The sequence below is a fragment of the Oncorhynchus tshawytscha genome, linkage group LG14 (assembly GCF_018296145.1).
Source record: "Oncorhynchus tshawytscha isolate Ot180627B linkage group LG14, Otsh_v2.0, whole genome shotgun sequence".
NCBI classification, from domain to species: Eukaryota; Metazoa; Chordata; class Actinopteri; order Salmoniformes; family Salmonidae; genus Oncorhynchus; species Oncorhynchus tshawytscha.
Window position 1 is genome coordinate 8,387,837 of NC_056442.1, and position 22,790 is coordinate 8,410,626.

Consider the following 22,790-nt stretch of genomic DNA (forward strand, 5'->3'; position numbering starts at 1 on the left):
GTTGTGTGATCACTTGTATTCATTCAACTGATTAAACTGCATCCCGCAGATTGAGTTTCTCTGATCAAATAAGACTAACTAGCGGGAGTTGAACAATATTCTTAACAACACACTCCGACTAAGAAAATATGAATTCAAAAGAATGTTCATTTTCAAGCAACCGGTGTACCTCAACCTAATGGACCTGACCTGTAGGTTGTGCGGTTCTCTACCGGATCGGTGAGTCTCCCGTGGGACAGTTGAGCTAATGTAGGCTAATGTGATTAGCATGAGGTTGTAAGTAACACAAACATTTCCCAGGACATAGACATATCTGATATTGTCAGAAAGCTTAAGGTCTTGTTGATCTAACTGCACTGTCCAATTTACAGTAGCTATTACAGTGAAAGAATACCATGCTATTGTTTGAGGAGAGTGCACAGTTACGAACTTGAAAATGTATTTATAAACCAATTAGGCACATTTGGGCAGTCTTGATACAACATTTTGAACAGAAATACAATGGTTCATTGTATCAGTCTAAAACTTTGCACATAAACTGCTGTCATCTAGTGCCCAAAATCTAAATTGCGCCTGGGCTGGAATAATACTTTATGGCCTTTCTCTTCCATTCCAAAGATGATGGTACAAAAAAAATGCATTTTTCTTTGCATTATCTTTTACCAGATCTAATGTGTTATATTCTCCTACAAACTTCAAAGTGTTTCCTTTCAAATGGTAACAAGAATATGCATATCATTGCTTCAGGTCCTGAGCTACAGGCAGTAAGATTTGGGCATGTCATTTTAGGCGAAAATTGAAAAAAAGTGGCGTTTCCTTAAGAGGTTTTAAAATGTGTCCCTTTCAAAAGTAAGTCAAGGCTGCACTGTTAGTCATTGACTCACAGAAAGCATTCTGTCTCAAAAGGAAAATTATGACATTGAGTAAAAAAAACAGTTTGAAAGTAATTACACAATGAGATTTCATAAAACCACCCTGCTAAAACCACCACACAGCTAATACCACTGCTAATGCTAATGCAGCTAATACATCAGATGTGGAAATACATGATATATGCAAAGGTATATGGACACCCCTACAAATTAGTGGATTTGGCTATTTCAGCCACATCCATTGCTGACAGTTGTATAAAAATCGAGCACACAGCAATGCAATCTTCATAGACAAACATTGGCAATAGAATGCCTTACTGAAGAGCTCAGTGACTTTCAACGTGGCACTGTCATAGGATACCACCGTTCCAACAAGTCAGTTTTGTCACATTTCTGCCCTTATAGAGCTGCCCCAGTCAACTGTAAGTGCTGTTATTGCGAAGTGGAAATGTCTATGAGCAAAAGCGGCTCTTCCACAAAGTGGAAGGCCACTCAAGCCCACAGAATGGGACAGCCAACTGTGCGTGTCAAAATCATCTGTCCTTGGTTGCAACACTCACTACCAAGTTCCAAACTGCCTCTGAAACATCAGCACAATAACTATTTTTCGGGAGCTTCATGAAATGGGTTTCCATGGCCGAGCAGCCGCACACAAGCCTAATATCACCATGCACAATCCCAAGCGTAGGCTGGAGTGGTGTAAAGCTCACCACCATTGGACTCTGGAGCAGCAGCTACATGTTCTCTGGAGTGATGAATCACGCTTCACCATCTGGCAGTCCGATGGACGAATCTGGGTTTGGCGGATGCCAGGAGAATGCTACCTGCCAACTGTAAAGATTGATGGAGGAGGAATAATGGTCTGGGGCTGTTTTTCATGGTTCGGGCTAGGCCCCTTAGTTCCAGGGAAGTGAAATCTTAATGTTACTTCATACAATGACATTTTAGACAATTCTGTGCTTCCAACTGTGTGGAAACAGTTTGGGAAAGGCCCTTTCCTGTTTCAGCATGACAATGCCCCCGTGCACAAAGCGAGGTCCATACAGAAATAGTTTGTCGAGATTGGTGAGGAAGAACTTGACTGGCCTGCACAGAGCCCTGACATCAACCCCATCGAACACCTTTGGGATGAATTGGAACGTCAACTGCGAGCCAGGCCTAATCACCCAACATCAGTGCCAAACCTCACTGAAGCTTTTGTGGCTGAATGGAATCAAGTCCCTGCAGCAATGTTCCAACGTCTAGTGGAAAGCCTTCCCGGAAGAGTGGAGGCTGTTATAGCAGCAAAGAGGGCACCAACTACATATTAACGCCCATGATTTTGTAATGAGATATTCTATGAGCAGGTGTCCACATACTTTTGGTCATGTAGTGTATGTTCAAAACAACTTTAGGACATTGGAATTCCATTAATCAGGTTTTGAAAAAACAACCTAAACAAAAATAAAATTGCATGTGAGGACCATGGTAAATATTAATTCACCTTATCAGACTAAAGTGATCTGTGAAAGGAGAAGATCAGTACTCCCTTATCTCTTAAAATGTCCTTCCTTTACAGTACCAACGTAATTAATTTAAAGTGAATATTTTCCTATCTGACGCAATAACAAGAAATTAACAATAAACATTGTCTCCCTTTCGGATAAATGTGTGTTAGAAACCAGGATGTATGTAACTAAAATGGGGATCCACAGCGGTATAATGGGGCGATGCATTGATAAATATTGAACATCCCATAATGAAAGAAGATCAAAAAGCCTGGCAGAAGATGAACAGACATCTCCCAAATAAATAATACATTAGGAACCCCAGGCTCCTAGACATCCATGATCCAACCCAAGATTTAATGAGCGAAAAATACCAAACATACAGTGGAACATGAAAACGCACTGCGTCCGCTGATTATCTTCAACTACAGTAGTGGAATATACAGCAGCAGATTTTAAAGATAATTATGAACCGAGTTTACTCCGTTGAGAAGGTTTACTGCTGTATACTGCAGTTAATGTGCTCATCTGTGAAAGAGACCTTGGTCTCAGCATGACTCCCTATCGAAATGAAGGTTAAATAAAAAATTAACGCATCACAAATGTAATAGATTGTTGCACTAGGGTTCTCCCTGAGAGTTTGTTTGGTATCATGTGTGGATGCGTGTGTGGCAGATCTTGTGTTTATGACAGTGTCATTTGCTTGTCATAGCGAACAGACTGACATTAACTACCTGTAACTGTAATGCAAAGTGTTTGTTTTTTTACTCAAATAAATGTTGGTTACTGACATCTAGGAAATTAGCATATTACAGTGACAACAACCCATTTCAAATGACAGTAGCCCCGTTCTGAGACAGTATGAGAAATTATGGATTGTAATAATTTATCATGCTGCATATAGGCCCAGTTTCAATGTGGTCGCCTTGCTTTTTTCTCATGCCAATACGTTTGTGCAAATGAGCTAGGGAATGGAAATCCTATGCATGCAGTGCTCCACAGACTAACCATAGTCCCTCAGACACTTGCCCAGACGCTTTACCAAGAGGAGGTATCTAACTGCTCTCATATTCATTAACATACACAACTAGGGCCCACATGTCTAGAGACTGTTAATACAATACATCACACAAAGCGAAGCATTGGACCCGCGATCCATCCTATTTCATCTATAAAACAAACCTTTAAGTTTCATTTTGATATTCACAGTGCAAAGTGATTTTTGTTTCAGTGGCTCTAGAATATTAAGTTTATGATCACCAAAGCTTAGGCTTTATCTGTAAATGTGTCATTCTATATATAGTATGATTCCACAAGAAGGGCTTTGGTCAGGGAGGTGACCAAGAACCTAATGGTCAATCTGACAGATATTCATAGTTCCTCTGTGGAGATGAGAGAACCTTCCAGAAGGACAACCAATCTCTGCAGCACTCCACCAATCAACCTTTATGCTAGAGTGGCCAGACGGAAACCACTCCACAGTAAAAGGCACACGACATCCCAATTGGAGTTTGCCAAAAGGCACCTAAAGGATGCAGACCATGAGAAACAAGGTCTGATGAAAGCAAGATTGAACTCATTGGCCTGAACGCCAAGCGTTACGTTTAGAGAAAACCTGGCACCATTTCTACGGTGAAGCATGATGTTGGCAGCATCATGCTATGGGGATGTTTTTCAGCGGCAGCGACAGGGAGACAAGTCCGGATCGAGGGAAAGATGAACGGAGTAAAGTACAGCGAGATCCTTGATGAAAACCTGCTCCAGAGCACTCAAGACCTCAGTTCACCTTAAACCCCAGTCTATCAGGACAATGACACAGCCAAGACAATGCAGGAGTGGCTTCGGGACAAGTCTCTGAATGTCATTGAGTGGCCCCAGCCAGAGCGACGCTCCCCATCCTACCTGACAGATTTGAGAGGATCTGCGGAGAAGAATGAGAAAAACTCCCTAAATACAGGTGTACCCAAGAAGACTCGAAGCTGTAATCGCTTCCAAAGGTGCTTCAAGAAGTACTGAGTAAAGGGTCTGAATACTCATGTAAATGTAATATTTCAAATTTGTATTTTTAATATATATATTTTTTTAATCTTTTTGTTTTGTTATTATGGGGTATTGTGTGGAGATTAACGAGGCACAGAAAAAATTCAGAATAAGACTGAATGTAACTTAACAAAATGTTGAAAAAGTCAAGGTGTCTAAATACTTTCAGAATACACTGTATATACACATGTATCACTACCATCACCAGCGCTGTGTAAATAAATCCCATATTAATTTGCACCTGCCTGAATATTTGTCCTTGAAAAATGTTTTGGCACATATAGGTGCAGGAAAAATGTGTTGTTTTACAAGGCCAGCCCTACTGGGACAACTCCCCTGGAGCTAATTAGGGTTCAATGCCTTGCTTAAGGGCAAGTCGACAGATTTGTTACCATGTCAACTTGGGTATTCGAACCAGCGAACTTTCGGTTCCTGGTCCAACACTATAGCTGCTGGGCTTAGAAGGTCCATATTTTATAGTTCCTCCTTCAACATGTAAGATTATGATATCCAGTTGCTACTTCCTGTAAGCGTTCTGTCTTTTACTTGACTTATTCCGTTCAGCTCCAGGGGGTTCCTGCCTTCTTCAGCTACTCCTCGTTGGTCTTCAGCTTACAGGAGAACAATGAAACAGTTGAGTTTGTAATTCAAGACCATTGTTGATGTTCAACTCCCGTGTTAGCAACCTGGTTTTCGGGGATGTTTCTCTGGCTTGTAGGCTGCCATTGTAACATCATTGCTATGTTTAAACTTGTAGTCAACATCAATTTCACACCTCATATCGTTAGGGACTAAAATAATGGGCCATTATTTCCCAGGGTACAGCTTTGAACAACCCCTCTGGATCTTAATGATAGGGAATGATCACATTTTTATACTAGGAATTATCCTCAAAGAACAAAAGCATTGCATATGAAGTGACATACAGTTTACTACGGCCTTCTCAGAGAGATCTCTCTATTTTTAAAGCATCTCTATATTATGTAAGCCTTGTCATTATAAGGTATTCAGCCTTGAGATACGTGTGTAGAACTTTACGTTTTGGTTGAATCCTTTTACTTTCACATCAATGGGAGACTTTTGTCTTCCTGTCCACTTTTCTAAATAAAATCTGACAGTGCTAATATCTTTCTGCTTTATATATTTTTTTTGACACATAGTGTTTGACCTTATGCATCTATGATATTAATAATCTCGCAGGATTTGAGATTGTCTAGTCTGGTTAAACTTTAATTTATTTTCTGTACATTTGATAGGCATAGTTCCTACTTCAACTCTGTACAAAAACTTTTTTAAAGTGTTTTTTTTTTTTGCTTTGGGAAAACTGTCAACTCACTGCCTATGATGTCTTTATGAAGAGGAAGAAATGACTCTCAACTGTCAAGCCCAAGTGCTCTCATAGTTTCAATCACTGACAGAACCCCTCTTCTGTTCTCGAGTGCATAAGCTTGCCGTTCAGCCATGTGAAGGAGCCTTGGCAACCTGAGTGATCGCACCGAATGGCGTTTCAGTTTACATGCAAAGAGTATCACTATTCCCTCAATTTAAAGCATGTCAGTCCACACAATACAGAGAATAATATTCTGACCTTCGGTTCTTTTCTGTCTGGACACATCTACCATTTGGACATTATGTTATCTCTATCAAACTTGCCCTTTCCAGAACATATTTCCCCACACCGGCTTGTTGAATATTGCCTCTTTAGCAGTAAAATGGGAGTCTAGATGACAGGTGTTGTAAGAGAAACTTATATTGATGTTCAGGAAAGAGAAATGTCCAGGTATGTGGTAAAGTGTTCATATTTACTTATCCAATTCATGCAATGACTAACTGTGAAGTGAGTATGAAGTGAATACGAAACATATCCCTGAAAATGTTAATTCAAGCCAATATGACAACTCGTGGCCAACTATGAGAAAACCTTTAAATACGTGATTAGGTGGAGGAGGGAAATAATCAGCTTGCTCTTTCAACAGACTGTATTCCAATTAAAGTCAAATAGGTTAACATAAAATTCATATTACTCATGTTTAGTAAAAAGCTATTCATAATCAGATGGCTGGATCCTTAATTGCTTGTCCGTAGGTAAGAGGCAAACTGCATAATTTGTCCAGTATATTATTGCTGCTCACAACATCCCACGTGCTTGCCAATTATTGCTAAGGCCTATGCCATTTGTTATCCAATAGTGGGGCTTGACGGTTCTGGGCTACTGCCAATCAACTGTCCGAAATTGAAAGGGCAATAAAGGCCAGATAAATAATATCACCCAATATGGGGTTCTATTAAAAGTGACTGCATGCCTCATGCTCTTTTGCTCTCTGAATTTCTCTGTCTGCGGTTTGGTTGTTATCACTCCTTCAGGGGAATAGTCTTTGGAATTGGATGTTTAGTTGTTAATAAGTTGAAAATAAGATACTGTTATTTTCAACAAGGAAAGGAAATAGTATTTTTGGAATAGGAGGTTTAGTTGTTAATCAGATGGCTGGACACTTATATTCAGCAAAGTCGATGTCGAAAGGTTATCATAGTACAAAGTGGATATTAGTTATATTGTCCATTTTTGGCTTATACTGTAGTTACATGATGTAATGTGATGTGATTTTTATTTGAAGAGACAAAAGAAAATACAAAGAGATATACCAAAGAGATATACCAAAGAGATATACCAAAGAGATATACCAAAGAGATATACCAAAGAGATATACCAAAGAGATATACCAAAGACATATACCAAAGAGATATACCAAAGATATATACCAAAGATATATACCAAAGAGATATACCAAAGAGATATACCAAAGAGATATACCAAAGAGATATACCAAAGAGATATACCAAAGAGATATACCAAAGAGATATACCAAAGACATATACCAAAGAGATATACCAAAGATATATACCAAAGATATATATACCAAAGGCGGCCGCTAATGGGGATCTGAAAAAGATAACAATGAAAAAGATAAAGGATATGACTGAACTACATGTCTGCTAGACAGCATCATCAGCCAAGTTCACGTTACTGCTTTATCCTTATTGCCTATTTGGTCTTATCATCTTTTACCAAACAAACCAAAGTAGCTGTCCATTGTCAAGTTCTCTTTTATTAAGAGCTAACTGATAAGAACACCATGCATAATGATGAGATATGAATAAGCTCAACATTTCTTAAGGGGGTATCCATGTTTAGTCAAAGCCGTTCCACAGCCAAACAGACCCAGTGTAATTATGCCACACACACACACACACACACACACACTCTCTCTCTCTCCTGGAAACAATCGCAAGATGCTAATCTAATGGAGTCTAGCTTTAGGTCTTTCAAATTGTATTATCATATGACAATGTGATTTCAGTCTGTAAGCAACATTGCCAGCTCGAGAGAAATTCATATTTTTTGCCACCCACTGTGCTGCCTGAAATACGGCTGATAGCATGTCATTGTTACACAATAAAATAACAATCATTGTTATTGTTGGAAGTAATTCAAATCTGGAAGCATCTGGGCCCCATAAAGGCATTCCAGCAAGAGAAGAAAACACCTGGATTGGTGTCATATTGAATCAATGTCAGATCTATTGGTTAGTCTCATACCCTTTGGCGTTAATAGTGCCCCTGTCACGTTCCAATTCCTGATTGACACTGTTCTCCAAGACTGTAGCAGGTTTCAGCTGCTCATCTTTACGTCATCGCCCACAGTGAGTCATGGACAGACGGACTCCTACACCTAAAAGACTTCCACCCAAACGTTCAGAAAACAGCATCCTCCTTGTAGGTGGTAAACTATGTTGTGACTTGACTTTAACATTGATCTGAAGACTTGTCATTTATCTAATGACCTAAATATGTTTAATTGCTACCCAATTAAATTCATCATATAACAATTAACTAATTAGGATCTGGGGCACCACGAGAGCAGTTCTTTTAACCCTTCTGTGTTGTTCAGGTCTGTGGGACACATTTTCAATGTTTACCCAAATAAAAATGATACAATTAATAACATTTTCAATCTGAGACTCATTGGCCTTGGCTCATTTTCTGTGAAGAACATGTCAAATAACACATTTTCATTGAGTGCACACTGTGCAACCCCCTACACATGTATATTACATATGTGGTGTTCAGGTCCACTGTACCCAAGGGTAATAAAAGTGCAGAAAAGTGTGTGTGTAGGTGAAAACAAGTAAAAATGTTACAAAATGGTTTGCTGTGTGCCTTCACTCGGTCTTCCTCCTCTCGTTGCCTGCTTTTTCAACATAGCACCAAGAACCTGTCTGTCTCCATGCATGTCTGCCTGTCTCCCACTTTTCTCGCACTCTTTACCCTATGTGGTATGTGAAACTACACAATGTCTTGCGGGAATCTTCACAATGTTATTACAATACATTATTTCGATACATTGTTAAAAAAAATAAAAAGCAGTATATTCCCACACTCTACCCCAGCCAGGTGCAAATTGGGGGAGGAATACAACAAATAAATAGCTTTGCATGTGTGGCTCCTTACCACAATCAATCGGTATGGTAAAAATAATCTCTGCTCAGAGGGCCTTAGACATAATTCTTGCAGAGAGAGAAGCTATTGTGGAAGGAGTGTCTTCCACTTTGGAAGATGAAGAATTTTCCGAATATGAGGATCATGTCTCTGCCAATTCGGAGTCTGACAGTGAGTTGGAAGAAGAGGATGAGATTGACCCTCAGCCAGGACCAGCCCGTCAGCAGCCAGCCCCAGGACCAGCCCGTCAGCAACCAGCTCATCAGCAGCCTGCAGGAGGAAAAATATGGATGTCAAAAGGAAAAATATGGATGTCAAAAAATGCTTAAATTGAATGGTCTTCTTGCACAAAGGAATGAGTCACCCCGCATGGCTGCCAATGTGATAAGGATGCAACCAGGACCGACGCAGATGGTGGTTACTCTTGTGCAGGACATAAAGTCTTCTTTTTGAATTGTTCATCCCAGACACCATCCAGAAAATCATTATGGACTGCACTAATTTAGAGGGATGGTGTTTTTTTTGGAGAGAAATGTAAGGAGATGGACCAAACTCATTTACATGCATACTTTGGGGATCTCTTCATTGCTGGTGTTTTCAGACCCAATGGGGGATTCACATAATCCCTATGGGATGCAGAAACTGGCAGATAACTTTTCTGTGCAACAACGTCTCTGGAAAACTTCCACATTATTTCCAGGATTATCCGATTCGATAAACCAAGACACCAGACCAGCTCGGCGGCAGAGAGACAAGCTAGCTGCAATCAGGTCAGTGTGGGACAAGTGGGTGGACCGCCTTCCCCTGTATTACAACCCTGGGCCCAACATTACTGTTGATGAGCAGCTTATGCTATTTAGGGGCCGCTGCCCCTTCAGGCAGTACATACTGTCTAAACCCGTCAAATATGGAATCAAGATCTGGACTGCCTGTGATGCTGCTTCATCATATGTGTGGAACATGCAAGTGTATACGGGGAAGCCAGATGGAGGAGCCCCTGAGAAGAACCAAGGGATACGGGTTGTCCTGGACGTGACACAGGGACTCTGTGGCCACAACATCACATGCAATAACTTTTTTACCTCCCACAAGCTGGGACAGGAGCTCCTGAAGAGGAAGCTGACGATGGTTGGAACAGTACGAAAAAACAAGCCAGAGCTCCCACCTCAGCTGTGAATACACGGAACAGGCCTATCAATCCCTCTAAGTTTGTGTTCACGGCCGACGCGTCCCTAGTGTCCTACGTGCCAAAGAAAAGCCAAATGTGGTACTCATGAATATGCTGCATGTGGATGGAAGAATCTGTGACAAGGAACATGAAAAAAAGAGAAATCATAATAGATTACAATGACACACAAGGAGGGGTAGACAATTTAGACAAGCTGGTGACTGGCTACAGCTGCAAAATAAGAACCCTACGCTGGCCACTTGTGATATTCTTCAACATCTTGGACATCTCGGCGTACAACGCTTTTTATTATCTGGATGGCGTTGAACCCAGATTGTAACAGAGGAAAGCTCTTTCTCGAGGAGCTGGGCAAGGCATTGGTAAGACCTCAAATCCAGAGGAGGCAACATATCCCAAGGACCCCAGCTTCTGCAGCCATCATGAGGAGGATGCTGGTGCCCCATCTGCCCGACCCACAGAACCAACAACTCCAATACTGCAAGTAAATGTTAGTGATGTTATTGCATGTGTGTGTGTCTGACTCTCCTACCTTGGCCTGCTGTAACTATCATGTGAGTGAGTGAGAGAGGGAGTGATATGAGCCTCTATGACCAGGTCCACCTCTACAAGGCAGCAGTGCCCACCTTTGCCCGAACCCTAAAGGACATCGCAAACGTATCCCCAACACTTCAAACAGGAGCAACAGATCAATAGACACCCCACCCAGACCAGCGAGACACCCTCCCACACCTGCAGGACTCCCCCCTGGACCTACACATAGAGGACCCACGCCAAGAGGAATTACATCCAGACCACAGCACCCCCAGACACATCCACACCCCCACCCCAACCAATCAACACCCCCCACGTCAACCATGCCCACACCCCATTTAAGGCCCCCTCAGATCAGACCTATGCCACTCCTGCCCACCCCATGCACCCCATCCCCACAAAGAGGGCCTCAACATGGAAGCCACTCATACGCCCAGGTAGTGAGCGGACAAACAGTTCCAACCCTCACTCTCGCCCAAGCCAATGGCATGTACCAGATGCTCAGCAGGCTCTGCTCACACTTACTGGCCTGAGGCCAAACCATGACCAACAACATTGGACACTCTATGGAACAAAAAGCCTTCACTATATCATCTTGGAATATCCAAGGCCTGAGGTCATCTGCCTTTTGGCCTAAAGAGCAGGAACCCGGACTTCACCAAAGAAATCGGTAACACAGACATTGTCATCCTGCAAGAAACCTGGTATAGAGGAGACGGACCCACTGGTTGCCCTCTAGGTTACAGAGAGCTGGTAGTCCCATCCACCAAACTACCAGGTGTGAAACAGGGAAGGGACTCAGGGGGTATGCTAATTTGGTATAGAGCAGACCTAACTCACTCCATTAAATTAATCAAAACAGGAACATTCTACATTTGGCTAGAAATTCAAAAGGAAATTATCCTAACAGAGAAAAATGTCCTCCTGTGTGCTACCTATATCCCCCCACTAGAATCCCCATATTTTAATGAAGACAGCTTTTTATTTTTTTTATTTTTTTAATTTCACCTTTATTTAACCAGGTAGGCTAGTTGAGAACAAGTTCTCATTTGCAACTGCGACCTGGCCAAGATAAAGCATAGCAGTGTGAGCAGACAACACAGAGTTACACATGGAATAAACAATTAACAAGTCAATAACACAGTAGAAAACAAAGGGGGGAGTCTATATACAATGTGTGCAAAAGGCATGAGGAGGTAGGCGAATAATTACAATTTTGCAGATTAACACTGGAGTGATAAATGATCAGATGGTCATGTACAGGTAGAGATATTGGTGTGCAAAAGAGCAGAAAAGTAAATAAATAAAAACAGTATGGGGATGAGGTAGGTGAAAATGGGTGGGCTATTTACCAATAGACTATGTACAGCAGCAGCGATCGGTTAGCTGCTCAGATAGCTGATGTTTGAAGTTGGTGAGGGAGATAAAAGTCTCCAACTTCAGCGATTTTTGCAATTCGTTCCAGTCACAGGCAGCAGAGTACTGGAACGAAAGGCGGCCAAATGAGGTGTTGGCTTTAGGGATGATCAGTGAGATACACCTGCTGGAGCGCGTGCTACGGATGGGTGTTGCCATCGTGACCAGTGAACTGAGGTAAGGCGGAGCTTCTCCATCCTGGAGGGGGAAATCAATCATTTCCAGGCCCAGGGACATGTACTAGTCTGTGGCGACCTAAATGCCAGAACCGGACAAGAACCTGACACCCTCAGCACACAGGGGGACAAACACCTGCCTGGAGGTGACAGCATTCCCTCCCCCATATGCCCCCCTAGGCACAACTATGACAACATAACCAACAAAAACGGGTCACAACTCATGCAGCTCTGTCGCACGCTGGGTATGTACATAGTCAATGGTAGGCTTCGAGGGGACTCCTATGGTAGGTACACCTATAGCTCATCTCTTGGCAGTAGTACTGTAGACTACTTTATCACTGACCTCAACCCAGAGTCTCTCAGAGCGTTCACAGTCAGCCCACTGACACCCCTATCAGACCACAGCAAAATCACAGTCTACTTAAACAGAGCAATACTCAATCATGAGGCATCAAAGCCAAAGGAACTGAGTAACATTAAGAAATGTTATAGATGGAAGGAATGCAGTTTGGAAACCTACCAAAAAACAATTAGGCAACAACAAATTCAATCCCTTTTAGACAATTTCCTGGGTAAAACGTTCCACTGTAATAGTGAAGGTGTAAACTTGGCAGTAGAAAATCTCAACAGTATATTTGACCTCTCAGCTTCCCTATCAAATCTAAAAATCTCAAATAGAAAACCGATGAAAATTAACAACAATGACAAATGGTTTGATGAAGAATGCAAAAATCTAAGAAAGAAATTGAGAAACCTGTCCAACCAAAAACATAGAGACCCGAAAAACCTGAGTCTACGCCTTCACTATGGTGAATCACTAAAACAATACAGAAATACACTACGGAAAAAGAAGGAACAGCATGTCAGAAATATGCTCAATGTAATTGAAGAATTCATAGACTCTAACCACTTCTGGGAAAATTGGAAAACACTAAACAAACAACAACACAAAGAATTATCTATCCAAAATGGAGATGTATGGGTAAACCACTTCTCCAATCTTTTTGGCTCCATAACAAAGAATAAAGAGCAAAAACATATACATGATCAAATACAGATCTTAGAATCAACTATTAAAGACTACCAGAACCCACTGGATTCTCCAATTACATTGAATGAGTTACAGGACAAAATAAAAACCCTCCAACCCAAAAAGGCCTGTGGTGTTGATGGTATCCTCAATGAAATGATCAAATATACAGACAACAAATTCCAATTGGCTATACTAAAACTCTTTAACATCATCCTTAGCTCTGGCATCTTCCCCAATATTTGGAACCAAGGACTGATCACCCCAATCCACGAAAGTGGAGACAAATTTGACCCCAATAACTACCGTGGAATATGCGTCAACAGTAACCTTGGGAAAATCCTCTGCATTATCATTAACAGCAGACTCGTACACTTCCTCAATTAAAACAATGTACTGAGCAAATGTCAAATTGGCTTTTTACCAAATTACCGTACAACAGACCATGTATTCACCCTGCACACCCTAATTGACAACCAAACAAGCCAAAACAAAGGCAAAGTCTTCTCATGCTTTGTTGATTTCAAAAAAGCCTTCGACTCAATTTGGCATGAGGGTCTGCTATACAAACTGATGCAAAGTGGTGTTTTGGGTAAAACCTACGACATTATAAAATCCATGTACACAAACAACAAGTGTGCGGTTAAAATTGGCAAAAAACACAAATTTCTTCACAGTCTGCAGCACCCAGCCTCACCCTACTAGAATCCGAAGTCAAATGTCTGCTGTTTGCTGATGATCTGGTGCTTCTGTCACCAACCAAGGAGGGCCTACAGCAGCACCTAGATCTTATGCACAGATTCTGTCAGACCTGGGCCCTGACAGTAAATCTCAGTAAGACCAAAATAATGGTGTTCCAAAAAAGGTCCAGTCACCAGGACCACAAATACAAATTCCATCTAGACACTGTTGCCCTAGAGCACACAAAAAACTATACATACCTTGGCCTAAACATCAGCGCCACAGGTAACTTCCACAAAGCTGTGAACGATCTGAGAGACAAGGCAAGAAGGGCATTCTATGCCATCAAAAGGAACATAAATTTCAACATACCAATTAGGATTTGGCTAAAAATACTTGAATCAGTCATAAAGCCCATTGCCCTTTATGGTTGTGAGGTCTGGGGTCCGCTCACCAACCAAGACTTCACAAAATGGGACAAACACCAAATTGAGACTCTGCACGCAGAATTCTGCAAAAATATCCTCCGTGTACAACGTAGAACACCAAATAATGCATGCAGAGCAGAATTAGGCCGATACCCACTAATTATCAAAATCCAGAAAAGAGCCGTTAAATTCTATAACCACCTAAAAGGAAGCAATTCCCAAACCTTCCACAACAAAGCCATCACCTACAGAGAGATGAACCTGGAGAAGAGTCCCCTAAGCAAGCTGGTCCTGGGGCTCTGTTCACAAACACAAACACACCCTACAGAGCCCCAGGACAGCAGCACAATTAGACCCAACCAAATCATGAGAAAACAAAAAGATAATTACTTGACACATTGGAAAGAATTAACAAAAAAACAGAGCAAACTAGAATGCTATTCGGCCCTACACAGAGAGTACACAGCGGCAGAATACCTGACCACTGTGACTGACCCAAAATTAAGGAAAGCTTTGACTATGTACAGACTCAGTGAGCATAGCCTTGCTATTGAGAAAGGCCGCCGTAGGCAGACATGGCTCTCAAGAGAAGACAGGCTATGTGCTCACTGCCCACAAAATGAGGTGGAAACTGAGCTGCACTTCCTAACCTCCTGCCCAATGTATGACCATATTAGAGAGACATATTTCCCTCAGATTACACAGATCCACAAAGAATTCGAAAACAAATCCAATTTTGAAAAACTCCCATATCTACTGGGTGAAATTCCACAGTGTGCCATCACAGCAGCAAGATTTGTGACCTGTTGCCATGAGAAAGGGGCAACCTGTGAAGAACACACACCATTGTAAATACAACCCATATCTATGCTTATTTATTTGATCTTGTGTCCTTTACCATTTGTACATTGTTAAAACACTGTATATATATATATATATGACATTTGTAATGTCTTTATTGTTTTGAAACTTCTGTATGTGTGATGTTTACTGTTAATTTTTATTGTTTATTTCACTTTATATATTCACTTTATATATTATCTACCTCACTTGCTTTGGCAATGTAAACACATGTTTCCCATGCCAATAAAGCCCTTGAATTGAATTGAATTCAATTGATATGTTGGTAAAATTCCTGAACTAAGTGTTTTCATCATTCTAGATTACAGCCGGTAGCAACAGGTAGAAGTGCTGTGATGTGTGTGGACACAAGAAGGACAGGAAGACACAGTGAACATGCATCAAGTGCAAGAAATACATTTGCAACACACACACACAGTAAAATTCTGTCCCTCATGTGGTGTATGGACCGACCTTAATTTGTGTTCAATGTGGCTCATTTATCATTTCCCGAAAATACTGTATGTAAAGTTTGTCCTTCCAATTTGTTCAGTTCAAAGCCAGAAACATCAATAGTGATGAAAACCTTGTTTCATTTATATTTGTTCAAGATATTCCACCCATGTCTTGATTATAATAGTTTTTTTATTTTTTATCACATTTTATAGAAATGTGATCGAACAGAGGTAAGTGGCAAATTAGTAACCATGTATGTTGTCTATATTGCTTGTAAAGTCAACATTGAAGTATTAAGTATTTTTATGTAAATTGTTATGGCTGAATTGTTTTAAAAACCCAATAATGTTGTGGGTCCATCAGACCCACGAACATTGGGTGAATAACAAAAATATGAACGCCACACAAGGGTTAAAGAGTTATCATCTCCCAAATTAATCTCTCAAGGTTTTTACCTATCTCATCTATAAACAGTCAACTTCTTAATCATAACCTCATATCATATCATCATTCTGAACAGTCTTAACCTCTTTGCATCTGCAAAAACCTGAGCATTACTTATGATTCAGTACTACACAAATTGGTTTAATTATATATTTACTAGATAATTAAATGGCAACACAGGATAAACATAGACACTTAATACATTAAAGACAGGTCTCTTGCAAAATGACAACAACGTGGCTTGCTTGTTACAAAAGAGATAGTTAGCGTAACCACATACTTTGAACACGAACCGCAGCCCGCTTTGAGAAAGAAATCATGAATGTATTTACGTGAAATGTCTGCGTTCGTTGGATCTCTCTCGTTGAAGAGTTGGGAGTTGGGCCTTTTCGCGGCACGCTTGTAAGGCTCTGATTTTCCAAAGGGTTCCAACAAGTATTATACTGTTGTCCTTCTTTGTAGTTTTTCGGTATCCGGTGACGTGTTGTGTAGTCCTGAACAGAACTACAGAGTTTATTTTCCATCAATTCGCTCTTGAAGATGCATCTTTTAAGATAGGCTAGCCAGCCGTGTCGATGGTTCCTAGTGGGGTGATGAGAGTAGCGTAATACAATGGTTTGAGCAAAGTAGTAGAATGGTCCTACTTAAATTAGCTTTCGAAGATACTTTACTTAGGACAGCTAATCAACCATACCAGTGATTGTCTGGAAGGTGAGTTTATCATCTTTACCTCATGTTGAGATTCATAGTTCAAACCACTTTAAACAGACAGCTGCAGCTTGACACTTTTCTGGTCTAGTCTGTTCATTTCTTGACTCATCATTTATACAGTTTGTTCAAAAGGGGCGGTTCTGTCAGGCTGACACGCTCTCTGACCTCACTCGGGGGTGTGACTTGTCACTTGGACAAAGTTATGTAAAACAATTATCTCTTATAGTTTCTCAAATCACATCCCTCTCTTAACAAAAACACTGTCCTTTTTCATATATATTGATTGCACAATGCATAGTATGGAAACATCGTACATGTAGTGGGTGTACTTTCCAAGTTACAGTATTTCCTTTATAACATGTTTAATTACATCACAAAGTAACAAACAAATGACATTACTGTTCTATAGATCGCCTCTGACCATTCCCCACATTCTATGTTAGAAATATTGTTCCAGTATTCACCTTTGAACGTGTTAGTTTTGGCGGGAAAAGGTATCAAGAAACAAAGGACATTCCTGAATCTTCTCCCCTTGATTTACAACAGGACGTGAGTTGTTAATCTTTTCTAGTTCTTTCCTCCCCCGCTCTGTGGGTGAGAGGGGGTCTGATTGAAGTTATTCATTGCAAACCTGATCTATTTGGATTCTCGGGATGTCCAAGGTACTGATTTAATAGATTTATCACAGGATCATATCTGATAAGACCTGCATAAACTTAGTGTTCATTACATGCAGAGAGAGAGAGAAATAGAGAGAGAGCGCTGAAGAAATTGAGACAGAGAGGCAGAAATAGAGAGAGAGACAGAAATAGAGAGAGCTCCAAAGAAAAGAGAGAGCACCAAAGAAATAGAGAGAGAGACAATTATAGAGAGAGCATTAAAGAAATAGAGAGATCACTAAGAAAAAGAGAGACAGAGAGACAGAAATAGAGAGAGAGTGGCCTCCCGAGTGGCACAGTGTTCTAAGGCACTGTGCTAAGGCACTGTGCCAGAAGCTCTACTGTGCTAGTAGAGATTCTGGGTTCAAGTCCAGGCTCTGTTGCAGCCGGTCGTGACCGGGAGACCCATGGGGCAGCGCACAATTGGCACAGCGTAGTCCAGGTTAGGGGAGGGTTTGGCTGGCAGGGATGTCCTTGTCCCATCACTCACTAGCGACTCCTGTGGTGGGCGTGGCGCTGTGCATGCTGATCACCAGGTGCGTGGTGTTTCCTCCGGGTTAAGCTGGCATTGTGTCAAGAAGCAGTGTGCGTTGGTTGGGTTGTGTTTTGGAGGATGCATGGCTCTCAACCGTTGCCTTTCCTGAGTCTGTACGGGAGTTGCAGTGATGAGACAAGACTGTAACTACCAATTGGGAAGAAAACAAGGTAAAAAAATGAAATAAATAAATAGAGAGAGCACCAAAGAAATAGAGAAGGAGCAAAATAAATATATATAGAGAGATGTATCTTATTACACTAGGTCATCTCCCGAGTGGTGCATCTCAGTGCAAGAGGCATCACTACAGTCCCTGGTTTGAATCCATTCTGTCTCACATCCGGTCGTGATTGGGAGTCATTGTACTCGGTGGTGAAAATATATATACAGTGAGGCAAAAAAGTAGTTTTAGTCAGCCAGCAATTGTGAAAGTTCTCCCACTTAAAAAGATGAGAGAGGCCTGTAATTTTCATCATAGGTACACTTCAACTATGACAGACAAAATTAGAAAAAAATCCAGAAAATCACATTGTAGGATTTTTAATGAATTTATTTGCAAATTATGGTGGAAAATAAGTATTTGGTCACCTACAAACAAGCAAGATTTCTGTAACTTCTTCTTTAAGAGGCTCCTCTGTCCTCCACTCGTTACCTGTATTAATGGCACCTGTTTGAACTTGTTATCAGTATAAAAGACTCCTGTCCACAACCTCAAACATTCACACTCCAAACTCCACTATGGCCAAGATCAAAGAGCTGTCAAAAGACACCAGAAACAAGATTGTAGACCTGCACCAGGCTGGGAAGCCTGAATCTGCAATAGGTAAGCATCTTGGTTTGAAGAAATCAACTGTGGGAGCAATTATTAGGAAATGGAAGACATACAAGAACACTGATAATCTCCCTCGATCTGGGGCTCCACGCAGGATCTCACCGCGTGGGGTCAAAATGATCACAAGAAAGGTGAGAAAAAATCCCAGAACCACACGGGGGGACCTAGTGAATGACCTGGAGAGAGCTGGGACCAAAGTAACAAAGCCTACCATCAGTAACATACTACGCCGCCAGGGACTCAAATCCTGCAGTGCCAGACGTGTCCCCCTGCTTAAGCCAGTACATGTCCAGGCCCATCTGAAGTTTGCTAGAGAGCATTTGGATGATCCAGAAGAAGATTGGGAGAATGTCATATGGTCAGATGAAACCAAAATATAACTTTTTGGTAAAAACTCAACTCGTCATGTTTGGAGGACAAAGAATGCTGAGTTGCATCCAAAGAATACCATACCTACTGTGAAGCATGGGGGTGGAAACATCATGCTTTGGGGCTGTTTTTCTGCAAAGGGACCAGGACGACTGATCCGTGTAAAGGAAAGAATGAATGGGGCCATGTATCGTGAGATTTTGAATGAAAACCTCCTTCCATCAGCAAGGGCATTGAAGATGAAACATGGCTGGGTCTTTCAGCATTACAATGATCCCAAACACACCGCCCGGGCAACGAAGGAGGGGCTTTGTAAGAAGCATTTCAAGGTCCTGGAGTGGCCTAGCCAGTCTCCAGATCTCAACCCCATAGAAAATCTTTGGAGGGAGTTGAAAGTCCGTGTTGCCCAGCAACAGCCCCAAAACATCACTGCTCTAGAGGAGATCAGCATGGAGGAATGAGTCAAAATACCATCAACAGTGTGTGAAAACCTCGTGAAGACTTACAGAAAACATTTGACCTCTGTCATTGCCAACAAAGGGTATATAACAAAGTATTGAAAGTATTCAACTTTTGATATTGACCAAATACTTATTTTCCACCATAATTTGCAAATCAATTCATTAAAAATCCTACAATGTGATTTTCTGGATTTTTTCCCCTCATTTTGTCTGTCATAGTTGAAGTGTACCTATGAGGAAAATTACAGGCGTCTCTCATCTTTTTAAGTGGGAGAACTTGCACAATTGGTGGCTGACTAAATACTTTTTTGCCCCACTGTATATATTGATGAATACATCATGTGACATAAGCAACATCCCAATGAAGACATCGCTGATATACAATGACAAGGTATGTATACCTTGTATGTGTGAAATTCTGTATTGTTTTTGTTATGTGTTATTAAAGCCTTTCTATGCAAGATCAGTGGGAGAACAGCGTTTTATAGTGCAGCATCTCAGAGGGCATACTCTCTAGTGGAAACATCTGTAGCGTATCTATATTAATCATGTTTATCCCTGGTCTAATTCCCCTGTTTTCTATAGGCACAATATAACCATGATGAAACTGTAGCTAGCAGCACATCAACTCATGTCTGTGGACGACAACAAGGATTTATGAAATACAAAATGGCCTGTTTCTTTAGCGTCCATCCTGTTATTACATGTCTCCTGTGTTATTGTCTTCACTCAAAAAAACTTTGTTGGCGTATTTGTAATTAGGGCACCTCTTGCTGTATTATCTGAAGACAAATTTGGCCTGGCAGACTTTGGCAGGCTAAGCAATTAACACATCCAATTATAGGAGAATAACCCCAGCATGGTCCCAAAGATACAAACAGCTGGAGCGTGATCAAACAGATTGCATTATGGTGTAAGGCGACACAAGCCAAGACTAAGCATAACTTGTTTGGCCTCTCTCAATGTAACTTTTTTCTCACCGATTCAATGGAATGGCCACATGAGCTTTAAGTTTGTGTGCTGGCAATCTTTATTTACATTTTTTTCCTTAAATTTTTTTTGCAAACAGTGACGCAAAACTGGGTAATTATTCAAAGTCCTCTTTGAGCCACTTCTCCCCTTTCTCACTGAAGACTGATTCTGCAGCAAAACGAGCAAATGCTCTTTAAATGGCTATTGAAAGAAACACGGCTAAACCCCAAACTACTGTTGGTTCCGTCCTTACACCATATGGTAAGCCCCTCTCTTTAATAGAATGCCTTTAATCCAGAGACATGGTGGATAAAGCAGTATGGAAAATCATGTTTAGGAGATTAGCAAGGATCCTCGTTCTTACTGCAGCTTATCACTTGTGGGGGCTTTTTTTGTGTTTACCCTCACTGTCGGGACCTACACTAACACATTACGCTGCAGTTTTGGCTGAGGCTTTGGCTGAGGCTGCTCCCTCTGCTGAGAGAGAGTACAGTTCAGAAAAAAAAACTTTGATTTCCTCCTCCATTGCTCCTTCCCGCTATCTCTATCCTCGTCTCTGGGGTTTTCTATCCCCCACTCGACGCAACAGCACAACTTGCTATAAACAAGCTGCTAAAGAACCTCTATCCTGAAGCATTACAATATTAATTAACTATGAGGTAGACCTATATTAAAGGGATACTGCGAGATTCTGGCATTTGTGGACACCATTTGTATGTCTCTGCATGCATTATGAAGGATGTTCGCAGTAGTTTCGCGAGTCAATGCGAACTAGCATTCGCTCAATGACTGGGAGTCATACAGGTACAGTAGCAATGCTACCGTACCTGTTGCCTTCCAGTCACTGCGCTAACGCTCATATTGTTTTGGTAAAAAACATGCATTAGAAGTACCTAAAGAGATATAGTTAGGTGATGCTCTGAGGGAGGGAGGTTCTATGAAGAGAGGGAGAGATGAAGAGGAGAGGAGACAGTGACATCCTGTGCGGTGAGATGTAGAGTGAAAGCTCTAGAGCCTTTCCAATCCTTCTAAACATTTCAGAGAGAGACAGACAGACCGTGAGATAAAGAGAGAGCGAGAGAGCGAGAGAGAGAAAGAGAGAGAGAGAGAGCTGGGCAATTTTGCAGAGGGGAATAAAACAAGAAGCATTTGAGAACATGCATTTCATTCTCCTTAAATCCTGCCAGGTATACAATAGTTTATAATTGCTCAGTTTCCATTTCAACCCTTTCTATCACCCATATTTTAATGAAAAACACTTCATAATTAACTTTACTATAGAGAAGGACAATTTAAAACATTTCCCAGACTTGTTTTGGTGTATCAATTGTTCTCGTCCTGATCTTTATCCTCACTGACTCATGTGCCATCAATTTTTTTTGGAGGGGGGGGGGGTGTTGCAATGGACGAACCATGACGACGACGAAGGAAGGGAGGGGGTGTTGTTCCCCATCTCGGACTGCTGCCTTTGGTGCATTGTGACCATGATTCATGGTGATAAGTTAATTCATGAAAGAGTTCGTAGATAAACCGGTCTGCAGTTGCTGATAAGGGGGGAAATATGGTGCCCCTAAGCAGATTTGGAGGCCTCTAATTAAGTTTCCCAGCTATTACATTAAACCTTTGATATGAATAATCCACAACCACTGTATCTATATCTCCCCCAATGGATTTTCTGAGCTGCATGGCATTTCAAACAAACTTTTTGATTTCTACTGTTGTGTCCCTTTGATGTGTAGATGTCACCAGTGCAAGGTTAGTTGGGAAATATACATTTGAACAGATTATTACTACACCCATACAATAAAAAAGCCATTGTTGGGTTTTCTTTAGTATGCAGCATTATAATGAAACATTCAGTACCCAAGGTACTAGATGAACACCATGTAACATATTCTTAAAATTGGTTTTAGTGATGGTGGCTTTACTAATGGGTCTACTTGTTACATCACAAGATCGTTCTCTAACAGGTCATACATACTTGAAATGTGGGGGCTTTTCTTGGTTTAAAATGAAATAGTTGAGGGATGCTTTTTTATGAAATATTAAGCGGTACAACACCAGCTGACCTCTATGTTGGAGTTCATTCCAAATTGTAAGCGTGCACACCGAGTGATGGATGCTTCCCTGAGTATGATTAGCTTCGGCAGGGCTCCAACAC